Source organism: Bison bison, unplaced genomic scaffold (genome assembly GCF_000754665.1).
Source record: "Bison bison bison isolate TAMUID 2011002044 unplaced genomic scaffold, Bison_UMD1.0 scf7180017864452, whole genome shotgun sequence".
Taxonomy (NCBI): Eukaryota; Metazoa; Chordata; class Mammalia; order Artiodactyla; family Bovidae; genus Bison; species Bison bison.
Genome location: NW_011495014.1, coordinates 8,415,824 through 8,429,762, shown reverse-complemented (window position 1 = coordinate 8,429,762; position 13,939 = coordinate 8,415,824). Strand labels below are relative to the sequence as shown.

At 40.4% G+C, this 13,939-nt stretch overlaps 1 long non-coding RNA gene across 1 annotated transcript in view; it reads right to left on the bottom strand.

The window, feature by feature from the left end:
* Positions 1-4,806: 4,806 nt before the first annotated feature.
* LOC105002396 overlaps positions 4,807-13,939 on the bottom strand; it is a 28,324-nt gene continuing 19,191 nt past the window's right edge. Inside the window, exons 2-3 of the long non-coding RNA XR_826951.1 lie at positions 8,763-9,022; positions 4,807-5,550 (exon numbers count right to left, since the gene is read on the bottom strand). This is a non-coding gene — a long non-coding RNA (uncharacterized LOC105002396). The remainder of the gene's footprint in view (positions 5,551-8,762; positions 9,023-13,939) is intronic.

The window sequence follows — 13,939 nt, the reverse complement described above, 5'->3', positions numbered from 1 at the left end:
GCCACATCAGACATGTGCCTTCCAAAAGGCTCTTTACCACGCTCCCATTATTCTTATTCTATTCCCAGAAGATGTAGCTTCATTAGGGTTAATCCACTCTCATCTTTACCCTCAAATCACAAACTTCCATTTCTTTGACTCTTCCAGACAATCTTAATTACCTGGAAAAGCATAGACAAGGAATTGTAATTTCTGTTGATCAGAACTTTTGTTGATGAGAGCAAATAAGGTGTAAGCTGGCCAGATGCAAGACTGACAAGTTAGGGACCACATACTCTGTCTATAGGGTAGAGGCACCACCCCAAAATACCAGCTCTTTTGGTTCAACAAGAGAAGCCACCATACATGCTTATAGAGAAATTCTTTCAAGTTTCAAAAGTTGGTGATTATTTCAAAATATTTTAAAATTCCCTTTGGACCAAACCAAGAATACCTGTAATGAATGGGCCACCATTTTGAAATCCTTTACCTTGATCTTCTAAATGTACTAGTATGTTAAAAAAAAAAAAAGAACACATTATGGAAAATTCTACCTTCCAATCCTAGAATCAAAAAATAAAAATAAATGATAGTTACTCCTAACTGGAGTTAAGGGAAATTCACCACGTAAGCAACAAAGGCTAAGTAGTGAGTGATAGAATTCAGGAAATAATTTTTTATAATGAGTGTTCATTAAGTCTATGCCCTGACCAGCAATACTGAAGAAGTTGAAGTTGAATGATTCTATGAAGACCTACAAGACCTTTTAGAACTAATACCAAAAAAAGATGTCCTTTTCATTACAGGGGACTGGAATGCAAAAGTAGGAAGTCAAGAAACACCTGGAGTAACAGGCAGATTTGGCCTTGGAATACGGAATGAAGCAGGGCAAAGACTAATAGAGTTTTGCCCAGAAAATGCACTAGTCATAGCAAACACCCTTTTCCAACAACGCAAGAGAAGACTCTACACATGGACATCACCAGATGGTCAACACCGAAATCAGATTGATTATATTCTTTGCAGCCAAAGATGGAGAAGCTCTATACAGTCAGCAAAAACAAGACCAGGAGCTGACCATGGCTCAGATCATGAACTCCTTATTGCCAAATTCAATCTTAATTGAAGAAAGTAGGGAAAACCACTAGACCATTCAGATATGACCAAATCAAATCCCTTAAAATTATACAGTAGAAGTAACAAATAGATTCAAGGGATTAGATCTGATAGACAAGACTGCCTGAAGAACTTTGGATGGACGTTCATGACATTGTACACAAGGCAGTGATCAAGACCATCACAAAGAAAAAAAAATGCAAAAGGAAAAATGGTTGTCTGATGAGGCCTTACAGATAGCTGTGAAAAGAAAAGACGTGAAAGGCAAAGGAGAAAAGAAAAGATATACCCATCTGAATGCAGAGTTCCAAAGAATAGCAAGGAGAGATAAGAAAGCCTTCCTCAGCCATCAGTGCAAAGAAATAGAGGGAAACAATAGAATGGGAAAAACTAGAGATCTCGTCAAGAAAATTAGAGATACCAAGGGAACATTTCATGCGAAGATGGACACAGTAAAAGGACAGAAATGGTATGGACCTAAGAGAAGTAGAAGATATTAAGAAGAGGTGGCAAGAATACAGAAGAATAATACAAAAAAGATTTTCATGACCCAGATAACCGCAATGCTGAGATCACTCACCTAGAGCCAGAGATCTTGGAATGTGAAGTTAAGTGGGCCTTAGGAAGCATCACTACAAACAAAGCTAGTGGAGGGGATGGAATTCCAGTTGAACTATTTCAAATCCTAAAAGATGATGCTGCAAAAGTGCTGCACTCAATATGCCAGCAAATCTGGAAAACTCAGCAGTGGCCACAGGACTGGAAAAGGTCAGTTTTCATTCCAATCCCAAAGAAAGGAAGTGCCAAAGAAAGCTCAAACTACTACACAATTGCATTCATCTCACACGCTAGCAAAGAAATGTTCAAAATTCTCCAAGCTTGGCTTCAACAGTACATGAACCATGAACTTCCAGATGTTCAAGCAGGATTTAGAATAGACAGAGTAACCAGAGATTAAATTGTCAACGCCTGTTGGATCATTGAAAAAGCGAAAGAGTTCCACACAAAATCTAATTCTGCTTTATTGACTATGCCAAAGCCTTTGACTGTGTGGATCACAACAAACTGTGGAAAATTCTTAAAGAGATGACCTGTCTCCTGAGAAATATGTATGCGGGTCAGGAAGCAACAGTTAGAACTGGACATGGAAGAACAGACTCGTTCCAAATCGGGAAAGGAGTACGTCAAGGCTGTATATTGTCACCCTGCTTATTCAATTTATATGCAGAGTACATCATGAGAAATGCTGGACTGGATGAAGCACAAGCTGAAATCAAGATTGCCGGGAGAAATATCAATAATCTCATATATGTGGAGGTTATCTAATAACCACCCTCATGGCAGAAAGCAAAGAAGAACAAAAGAGCCGCTTGATGAAAGTAAAAGAGGAGAGTGAAAAAGTTGGCTTAAAGCTCAACATTCAGAAAATTAAGATCATGGCATCTGGTCCCATCACTTCATGGTAAATAGATGGGGAAACAGTGAAAACAGTGACAAACTTTATTTTGGGGGGCTCGAAAATCACTGCAGATGGTGACTGCAGCCATGAAATTAAAAGATGCTTGCTCCTTGGAAGAAAAGTTATGACCAACCTGGACGGCATATTATAAAGCAGAGACATTACTTTGCCATCAAAGATCTGTCTCGTCAAAGCTATGGTTTTTCAGTAGTCATGTATGGATGTGAGAGTTGAACTATAAAGTAAGCTGAGTGCCCAAGAATTCATGTTTTTGAACTGTGGTGTTAGAGAAGACTCTTGAGAGTCCTTTGGACTCCATGGAGATCCAATTAGTCCATCCTAAAGGAAATCAGTTCTGAATATTCATTGGAAGGATTGATGCTAAAGCTGAAGATGCGAAGAACTGACTCATTGGAAAAGACCCTGATGCTGGAAAGGAATGAAAGCAGAAGGAGAAGGGGATGACAGAGGGAGTGGTTGGATGGCATCACTGACTCGATGGACATGAGTTTGAGTAAGCTCTGGGAGTTAGTGATGGACAGGGAAGCCTGGCGTGCTGCAGTCCATGGGTCGCAAAGAGTCAGACACAACTGAGCGGACTGAACTGAACTGAACTGAACTGACCTGAATGAGTGTTCAGCAGGAGAATTTATTTGGAAGTTGAACTTTCTACTTTGTTACATATACCTTACAATGTTTCATATATATGATCTAATTTGGATGGGTGAATGATGTATATTTGTGTTGTAACATAAGGCATTTGGGTCAGGGTTGAATCCTTGACTTCTCTCCTATTGACTTTGCTCAGTGCTTTCCTCAGTGGGTTCAAAAACTATATGGATAATTGATGGGTTAATGGAAAGGAAAAAGAATAATCTAGTTACTATTTCCTGGTAATATAAGAAGATGACTAAATAATGCATTTCTGTTTGAATAATTTTTTGATAATGATGTGTGAGTTTGTGCATGTGTGTATATATATGAAAAAATTTGGTTATGACTATTTGTCTTAGTCCATTCTGGCAGTCACAACTAATTACCACAGACTGGGTGGCTTATAAACAACAGAAATTTATTTTCACAATTCTGGAGCCTGGGAACTCCAAGTTGCTAACAGATTCAGTGTCTGGTGAAAATCAGCTTCCTAATTTATAGACAGCCATCTTCTCTTTGTGTCCTTACCTGTGGAAGGGAGTGGGGGAGCTCTCTTGGTCTCTCTCATAAGGGCACTAATCCCATCATTACAGCTGCACACATAGACATATCCACATCCTACCTGGGCCCTCAGTGTGTGTGCTCAGCCATGTTCAACTCTTTGCAGCCCCACTGACTGTAGCCCACCAGACTCCTCTGTCTGTGGAATTCTCCAGGCAAAAATACTGGAGCGGGTTGCCATTTCTAATCACCTCGCAAAGGCCCCACCTCCTAATGCTCTTACAGTGGGGGTTAGTAAGGGGTGGGTGTCACAAACAGTCTAGAGCAGTATTGAGGCATTTTATGAAAATCATTTGGAGGCACAGGCATAAGTCCAGTCAGTGGACTCAAATAGCAGAACATGTGTGCCTGTTCCGTTGCTCAGTTGTGTCTGACTCTTTTCGACCCCAAGGACTGTAGCCCATCAGGCTCCTTATTCCATGGGATTCTCCAGACAAGAATACTGGAGTGGGTTGCAATTTCCTCCTCCAGGGGATCTCCCTAACTCAGGGGCCAAAACCATGTCCCCTGCATTGGCAGGCAGATCCTTTACCACTGAGCCACCTGGAAAGGCACCATATAGCAGAGAGATACCTGCAAAATGAAGGGGCCTTTCTCATGGAACTGAGATGGAGTAATGGGACCCTTCCTTCCTGCTTCAATTTGGGAAAACCTGGTTTTTCACTTACTGAAATGAGTTAGTATCTCCGTGTCCTGAATTTTTAGAAAGTAAAAACTCATTCTAATTTACCATGATTACAAAAAAAATTCACAGTAAATCACTGTGCACCTTTGTTTCCTTGAAACACAAAGAGCTCCATGCTTAATATTCAATGCAATATGATTCTGAATGACAGCCAGCCCTAGGAGGACCACCATATTCTACACGCAGAGGCCTCCTTAACTCAGTGGTATGCACCGTGCATTCATTTCCTCATCATCTAATCAACTCTGTACATGTTACCCTACTGCGCCTCTGTAGTATTCTTCCCCCAAACCCATCATCTTGTTCTAATCATGTGAAAAATATCAGACAAACTCAAATTGAAAGACAGTTTATGAGATACAAACCAGTGCTCTTCAAACTGTCAAGGTCATGAAAAAAACAAGCGAAAAAAATGGAGAAACTGCCACAGACCAGAGGAGATTAAGAAGATATGACAACTAAATGCAATGTGATATCTTAGATGGAATTCTGGAACAGAGGAAAAACCTGAGTGGGGAAACCCAAATAAAATCTGGTAACTTAGGTATTAGCAAGGCACCACTGTTTTGACAAAAATGCCATGGTTATGTGAGATGTTAACAGTAGAGGAAACCAGGCAAAGAGTTTATGGGAACTTTCTGTAATGTCCTTGCAACTTTTTGTAAATACATAATTATCAAAAACAGAAAGTTTATTTAAAGCAAAAAAAGATTTTTTTAATTGTTCTTAACTTCCTGGATACCCAGTCTAACTGGGCTTCTTTGATCAAGCAAGTTGATAATAGGCTTTAGACATCAACACAAAGCTTCAGGTGAAGTTTAGTTCTTCATTATCCTATGGCCCCTAGAGAGTTGGTCTTAATACGTCAGTCAGGAAGGAATCTTTTGGTTTCAAGTGACAGAAATTTCAAATTGAAGCAACAAACAAAAATGGGAATTTCTTGGTTCGTGTAACTGAAAGTCCAGGATTGCAACTGTCTCTAGAATAAAAGAAATGTTGTCGCCAGTTCTTCCTAAGTTCTTGGTCCTGTCTTCTGCTCTGTACCTTCATCCTGATGCCTTTTATCATGACCCTCTGCAGATCCAGACTCACATCCCTAGGAAAGAGAGGGCAGATGCAAACAATAAACATATGAACTAAATAATATAGACTGTTGGTGTATGATGCATGCTTTGTACAACAACAACCAAAAAAAATGGACTGGAGTAAGGGGCATTGGGGAGTTGGTGGGGAGAGAAGTTGTACTATAAATTGGATGGTCAGAGCAGGCCTTCTTTTGGAGGGGACTTCTGAGAAAAAAACCAGAAGGTGTTAGCCAAATAGTTATAATAACACAGCTAGATCAAAGTCCCTAAAGGGGAAGCATGCCTGGCCTGTTCTAACAGCAGCAAAGTCAGTGTGGCTGGAGCAGGTTGGGAGAAGAGAATGGAAGTTGGGAAGGTCAGAGGGACATCAAGTAGCCACCTCATGGGTGGCCTTGTGGATGATTAGAAGAACTTTGGTTTTTACTGAGTGACACAGGATGCATTGCAGGATTTCGAGCAGAGGAGTGTCATACTACGTTATGGAATAAATTACTGGCAATAAGGGAAAATAAGGGAGACCAATAAGAAAGCTCCAGCAGTAATACAAGTCGTTATAGCAATAAATGAGTTTTATTATGCTAGTAGCTAGCACAGGGTTATAGGAGCAGAGATGGTGAGAACTGGTAGAATTATACATACATTCAGAAGAAAGAGCCTACAAAAATTCCTAATGTATCAGATGAGACATTGTAGGGAAATAAAGGAGTCAGGGCGTTTCATCAGAGCAATTGGAAAGATGGTGCTGTCATCAACTAGATGGGGGAAGGCAGCAGGTAGTATAAGTTTGAAAATAAAACACAGAGTTTAGTTTTAAACACAATAAAGATGAGGAGGAGGCAGTTGGATATAGGAGTCTGATGTTCAAAAAAGAGTGTTCTGGGCTTAAAAGGGTCAGCATATAGACCACATATCAGTCAAAGTCCTGGCATGAAACAGAAGGCCAATTCAAACTGAATGACTGAGAAGAGAAACATCTACAAAAGTGTGGCAGGATTAAGGGAACACAACAAGGAATGGTAGAGAACTCCAAAGGTGAGAACATCCTGGTGTAAGGAGTGGAGACAGTACTCATCAGCCTGAAGAGGGTGGCTGTGCGGAGGGGCCAGTTTGACAAGAGATGCAGCCTTCGGTGCAAGACCTTTGCCAAGCTGTGGCAACCTGTCTGGGAAAAGACACTCCAGCCTGGCCTTCCTTCTACCCACCAATCTCATGCCAGTGCCTCCCATGGGCCAAACCCAAATGAAAAGTAGAGATCAAGGGAGCATGTTGCTGTGCTTCCAGGAGAGCAGGGTGGAAACGGGTGAAGAGTGAGTCTAGGAGATCAACAGAAAAGATGAAGCATACCTACTACTTAAAGCTAAAGTGTCTGGATGAGATTAGTAGAGAAGGACATGTGGACAAAGAACCAGGAGGACTAAAGTCTAAGCCCTGAATGTTTCAGCATGAAGAGGAGCTGAGGATAGTGGTGAGCAGGGACGTAGGAGGAAATTCAAGTGGGAAATTCAAGGAAATTCCCATGTCTGGGAAATCAGTGACTCAGGGAGGAGAAAATAACTTTATTGAAAGCTGTGGCAGCATCAGATAAGATGAGGGCTAAAAACCAGCTATGGATTCCATAGGATGCAGCTTATTGGTCCTGTGCACAGGAGTGGTGTGTGCAGGACATGGGGGCACACAGCTGGCTGAGTCAAGTGAAGAGAAACGGGATGAGGGGACTCGCCTGATCTGAGTGCTATTTCAAGGTGTTCTTCTGCAAAAGGAATAAGAAACAGGATGGAAGCCACCAAGGGAAGTGGAGTCAGGAAAGGGCTTTGTTGTTTTCTTTGGTTGTTTTGTCTTTAAAGAGAGAAGAACTAACACCATGTTTACCTTCCAATGGGGATGACCTAATGAAGGTGCCGAGTTGGCACTAGCGGTAAAGACCCCACCTGCCAATGCAGGAGATGCAAAAGACGCGGGTTCAATTGCTGAGTCAGGAAGATTCTGTGGAGAAGGGAATGGCAACCCATTCCAGTATTCTTGGCTGGAAAATCCCATGAACAGAGGAGCCTGGCAGCCTGTAGTCCATGTGGTTACAAAGAGTTGGATGCAACTAATACCATGTTTACCGTCTAATGGGCATGACCTAGTAGATAATAATTAATGATGTAGGGGTAAGAGGGGATGAATGTTGGACCAATGTCCTCCCACTATACAAAGGGGTAGAGAGCTGATACAAAAGCTCATATTAAGAAAAATATCAGTACAGAACTCACAGGCCTGCAGTGAGGAGTGAAAGAAATAATGCATGAAGAACAGTTGTTTCTAACATAATAATAATTATTATAATTTTATAATTAAAATTTTAATAAATTTTTCTCATCTATAGAAAGAAGCTGGCATATACTTCTAAAGTGCTGTCCAGCTCTAACAAGTTTTGAGATAAGATAACTCAGGAAGCTGCATGTGATGTCTAAAGAAAACCTAATTTCTAGGCTGAGGTCATGAGGTCACTTGGTAATATTTAAAATGAAATGCATATACAACTTAAATGTATACAATTCAACAGCAGGCACCATGAGGAATTATAATGCTACCAGGTCGAATGCAACAGTAGGAAAATGGTTAAGAAAAAATTCTTGGAACACCTGAGGCTCTAAGACTCTCTAAAAGCAATTGAGTCGTGCAACACCAATCCTAGACTTGGTTGCTATGTAAACTGTGCTCCGTAAGGCATTTAAAGACTTAGCACAAGTGGCTTGACGTTTAATCTTTTAATTCCATTGCTCCATAAGTTCCTTGTAAGTTCAGTGAACAAGGAATTTAGACATAATATTAGAAACCTATTTTCAGGAAAGGGCTTAAGCATGGAAAAAATGCCCTGCATTTTAGTGCACAAAAGAGGCTCCAGACTAATCTCTAGATTTACTCAGTCTAAGGGTAATTCTCGTGCAGGGATCCTGCTGCAAAGACTCGAGCTTACACAGTAAATTGTCTGAGGTGTGCTCCTCTATCATCAACTCTCTTCCCTCAGCACCTCCAAAGACCTCCTTCATTAAAGGCCTTGTGTAGATGGAAAAGCTCACACACATGCCAGTTTGGGTCATTTCTCTCTGATGAAAGCCCAATTCACTGTGAAATATTCTGTGCCACTTATGGACTTGGGGATACTGGCACTTTTGAACAGCAGAAGTAATCACATGATGATGTGATCAAGCCCAGCGTGGATGTTCCTACCACTTACCACCCAGCCAAGCAGAATGAAGGTGTCCGTAACTCTCAAGGCACCCCCGAAACCCCAGATGAACATTCAGTGCTCTGTCTGTGGTGCTGCTCCATGCTTGGGAAAAGCCGCACACCCAGCCTTACAGCAGCTCTGTGACGATCTCGGAGGTTGATGGGATGAAGACCAATTAAAGTCATATAACCCACAGAGGCAAACAGACGTGTTTCTGTGACATTTAGGAACCACCTCACATACTGAATATGTGTACATTAGCAGCCCTGTAATAGATGGAGAAATAAATAGAGTGTCAGGAAAAACAAGTCACAATTTATCCAGCTGAATTAGTTTACATATATCAGATTTAATTTTATTTTTCACAAGTCACTTGAGGGCACATTTTGCCTTTGAGCTTTGAGGAAGTGCTGAATTTGCTCTCCTCACTTTCCCTCCTCCTTCTGGGAACTTGACGAGTTACTTGACACTTTCTAAAATAACTTATCAGAATCTTCTTCAGTTTTTAATTTTCAGTTCCTTTAACTGCTCAGTAACTCTAGGTGATTGGACCAGGATTTATGACACTGGAGGGCCATGAGTTAAGTCCCTGGGATCAGGGGAGTCGGGTGGGGGGCTTGTAATGAGCTTGTGGCCCACACATGATGTCCCAGATTTCTTGTTTGGACAAAGAAGGTAATTATCTGCACTTGCATTTTCCTATCTGGAAAATCCAGACAATGATAATCCCTTCAAAGGAATGTTGGACGAATTAGTAAAGTACTCTACAATCTCTTGGAATTTCTGGATTCTAAATTCCACTACTACTATTTTACATTATTATATATATTATGCTTTATTTTGATAATGGTACTGTCAAGGGTGTTTCTTCTTTAACCCCTAGTTCTGTGTATCATAGGGTTTAAAAAGAAAATCTCATCTAAGGTTGCAGAGAGAAAAACACAAGGAAAGTATGTTTGATATAGTAAAGCAATTTTACTCTGAGCCATCAAAGCATAAAGGAGGGATAAATTGTGGCATGTTTTATGACTTCAAGATAATAAACCCAAATTTCACTGATGTTTATAAAAGTTTAACATTAAGCCAAATATCATTGCCGCTTATAAAAGCGTAACACTGAAACAAGAAAATTCTTTTAAAGTAAAGATTTCTATTAGAACTGTTACTGTATGTATTCTGCCAGATGGCTCAGTGGTAAAGAATCTGCCTGCCAGTGCAGGAGACAGAGTTTCCGTCCCTAAGTTGGGAAGATCCCCTGGAGAAGGAAATGGCAACTCACTCCAGTATTCTTGCCTGGAGAATCCCATGGACATAGGAGCCTGGCAGACTACATTCCATGGGGTTGCAAGAGTCAGACATGACTTAGCAACTGCAACAACAGCAACAACTGCTACGACAAGAGTTTGGAATTTTCATCTCCTTTTTGCTACACTGGTGCTCAGACCTGCCTAATCTTGGTGGCAAACATGCTAGGGTTACCAGATTTAGCAAATAAAAATACAGGACACACAAGTGAATTAGAATATCAGATAAATAACCAATAATTTTTAGTAGAAGTGTGTCCCATGCAGTATTTGGGACACATGCTGAAAAACCACTTGTTTATGTGACACACAAGCTTAGCTGGATATCTAGTGCAGTATCTGCCAACCCTAGCATGCTGACTTTGTTTGGCACACCTGTGGAAGAGGGGTGAGCATGCTGGCATTGTCTAATAAACCTGTGGAAGAGGGGTGAGCTGGGTTTGGCAGAGTTAATGGGCCTAGGGTCAGATGCCCACCTATGAAACATGGATGGCAGTGCTTAAGGGCTATCTTTACTCTTGGTGAAGCCTGACTTGATACTGAGAGAGCAGAGCTGGTGGGAGTGGGTAGCAGAGGTAGGAAGAACAGAAAAGATGGAGCTTCTGCCCCTCTGTGCTCAGGCTCAGGAAGGTGGCCTCACACAACATTCCAAGGACCTGTGTGGAGCTGATGCTGAAGTCCTGGGAGCAGCAGTCCAAGGACTCACTGGAGAATTCTGGCCTTGGATGGCAGAGCAATTGCAGACTTTACCTTTCAAGTGAAAAGTTTAGTTCTTGCAGACAAAAGGAGCTAGGGCAGGTCAAGTGGCCTGATGTACAAATGTTCTCACATTTTAAACTTCAGCATAGAATTATTATTATCACTTCATGGTTGATATTTCATCAGTATAAAATGAGGATCAAAAGCACTGGCTTTCGAGTCAAACTGACTTGGGTTTGAATCCTGGCTTCACCTTCTAGTTGTTAGACTTTGAGCAAATTGTGTGAACTTCTGAACTCTGTAAATAAAGGTACTAACACTACTTCACAGGAATACTGGAAGGATTAAAATAAGTCGTTTCTAAAATTCTTGATACAGTCTCTGTCATTGTGTAAAATCTCAGTAAATAGTGTCTATGTAGGGTGGATGTGGTCAGTTGCTCAGTCATGTCTGACCCTATGCACTGTTGCCCATCAGACTCCTCTGCCCATGGGATTCTCCAGGCAAGAACACTGGAGTGGATTGCCATTTTCTACTTCAGGGGATCTTCCTGACCGAGGGATCGAACCCACGTCTTGTGTCTCCTGTATTGGCAGGCAGATACTTTACCACTAGCGCCCCCTGGGAAGATCCAAATAGTCTCTGTGTGCTATTACAAATTTTTCTAAAGGTCAAATTCTTAATATGAACTGAATTCACACAAGAAGCTCTGTTCCAGTTGTAAACTTAATGATATTCATTGACAATCTCTGATGAAAAATCCATAGCAAGTGTTAGATTGACCCTTAATCATTATCATCCTATTAGGGCAAAGAAGCCATTAGAATCCAGTGATTAAACTTTCTGTTACTTAAGCTATAACCCCATAATTACTGATGAAAAAAATCTTCTCTGATTAACTAAATGCATGACCTCCACCCAAAGAAAACCCTTCAACTCAATACAGGTATTTGTATTGATCAAAATGAGCTATTTCATCAGTTCTTCAGTAACATGTCCAAATGTGAACACTGCCTGCCCATGATATTGTCACTCCCCAGACACGTCTTGGGTGCTGAGAGTTATCTCATGTGGAGTTGGTGGTTCTCATTTTGGATGTACTAAACCGTCATCTGGAAGGCTTCAAAAAATAAATAAATAAAAGCAAAAACAAACACACAAAAAACTAAGAAAGACCAATTTTATTAAAATCTTCATGGCAAATATATGGGGAAACGATGACAAACTTCATTTTCCTAGGCTCCAAAATCACTGCAGATGGTGACTGCAGTCATGAAGTTAAAAGATGCTTGCTCCTTGGAAGAAAAGCTACAACCAACCTAGATAGCATATTAAAAAGCAGAGACATTACTTTACCAACAGAGGTCTGTCTAGTTAAAGCTATGGTTTTTCCACTAGTCATGTACGGATGTGAGAGTTGGACTATAAAAGCTGAGTGCTGAAGAATTGATGCTTTTGAATTGTGGTGCTGGAGAAGACTCTTGAGAGTCCCTTGAACTGCAAGGAGATCCAACCAGTCCATCCTTGAGGAGGTCAGTCCTGAATACTCATTGGAAGGACCAATGCTGAAGGTGAAGCTCCAATACTTTGGCCACCTGACGTGAAGAACTGACTCTAGAAAAGATCCTGATGCTGGGAAAGATTGAAGGAAGGAGGAGAAGGGGACAACAGAGGATGAGATGGTTGGATGGCATCACTGACTCAATGGACATGAGTTTGAGCAAGCTCTGGGTGTTGGTGATGAACAGGGAAGCCTGGCGTGCTGCAGTCCATGGGGTTGCAAAGAGTCACACAGGACTGAGTGATTGAACTGAACTGAGGTAAGACATGAACATTACTATGTTTCAAAAGCTTTCTAACTGATTGTAACAAGTCAATTTGAAAATATTAGGTAGAGGAAAGAACATGAGTTTTTGAACCACAGCAGGTTATGTTCAAAGCCTAGTTTCTGTGTTTCTTAGCTGTGTTGCTTTCTACAATTAACTAATTTTTCACAATATCAGTTTTCTTTATGAGAAAAATAATGGAAATACTTAATCTCCTAAAGAGCCGTGAAGTTACTATAAAAATGGTTATTATTCTAGGGTTTGTGTAGAAGAAGGTGGTCTTATTTAGACATCTCCAGCCAACCAGAGGTTTTCTTTCTTTCCATTCACAAAGACTGCCAAATCACAGGAGTTCACCTGGGAATTCTGGCCTTGGACAGAAGAGTGATTCCAGACTTTACCTTTCAAGTGAAAAGTTTGGCTTCTGCAGCTAGATGGAGTTAGGGCAGACTGAGTGGTGTGATGTTCAAATGTTCTCACATTCTGAACTTTGGCAAGGAATGTTTAGTCTCATATGTTTAAGTAAGTATAAAATAAGGATCAAAAATAAAATATCCAAATATATATAACTATTATAATTTTTTTAAGTATTTGACTCTCTTGCCTTTCTTTTTTTATTGTGTGCTTGAAATCTGGTTCTAACTATAAACATATTTCTTAATTATAATATATATATAGTTTTGTTATCTTGGCACTTTTCAGAACCATTTCTGAAAACTGGACCTGAAGAGCTGAAGAGTCTGGTAACACAATTTTAATAAAGGAAATTTAAATTTGCTTCACCATAGTATTATTATTATGTCCTTATGCTTCCCACCTTTAGTTTTATAGTAGAAGAATTTCTCCTATTGTGCCCTTCTTACTAAAGAGTTTCCGCTTTATCTGCTTAATCCCAAATTTCCAGATTTGGAGGTTGATTCTCATACTTAATATTTATTTCACGGTAATCTCTCTTCCTAATATTACTGTTTAATATAGATTTATTTTTAATTTTTTATACATTTAATTGTCAGAATATGCTTAAATTCTCATTGTAGCCCTGGGGATTCTGGTGACTAAAGTGTAACATAATTAGGGTTAGAAACCCTATCTCCAACTATCTTAGAGATAAATGGGTGTAATGGTTGTAAAAGAGTTGAATCTTAAATAATTAAAGAATCTTAGAAACCATTACTATAATATAAATTATAAATAATACAATTTAAAGTGTTCAACTCAGTTCAGTACAGTCGCTCCGTCGTGTCCGACTCTTTGCAACCCCATGAATCACAGCACGCCGGGCCTCCCTGTCCATCACCAACTCCCAGAGTTCACTCAAACTCATGTCCATCGAGTCGGTGATGCCATCCAGCCA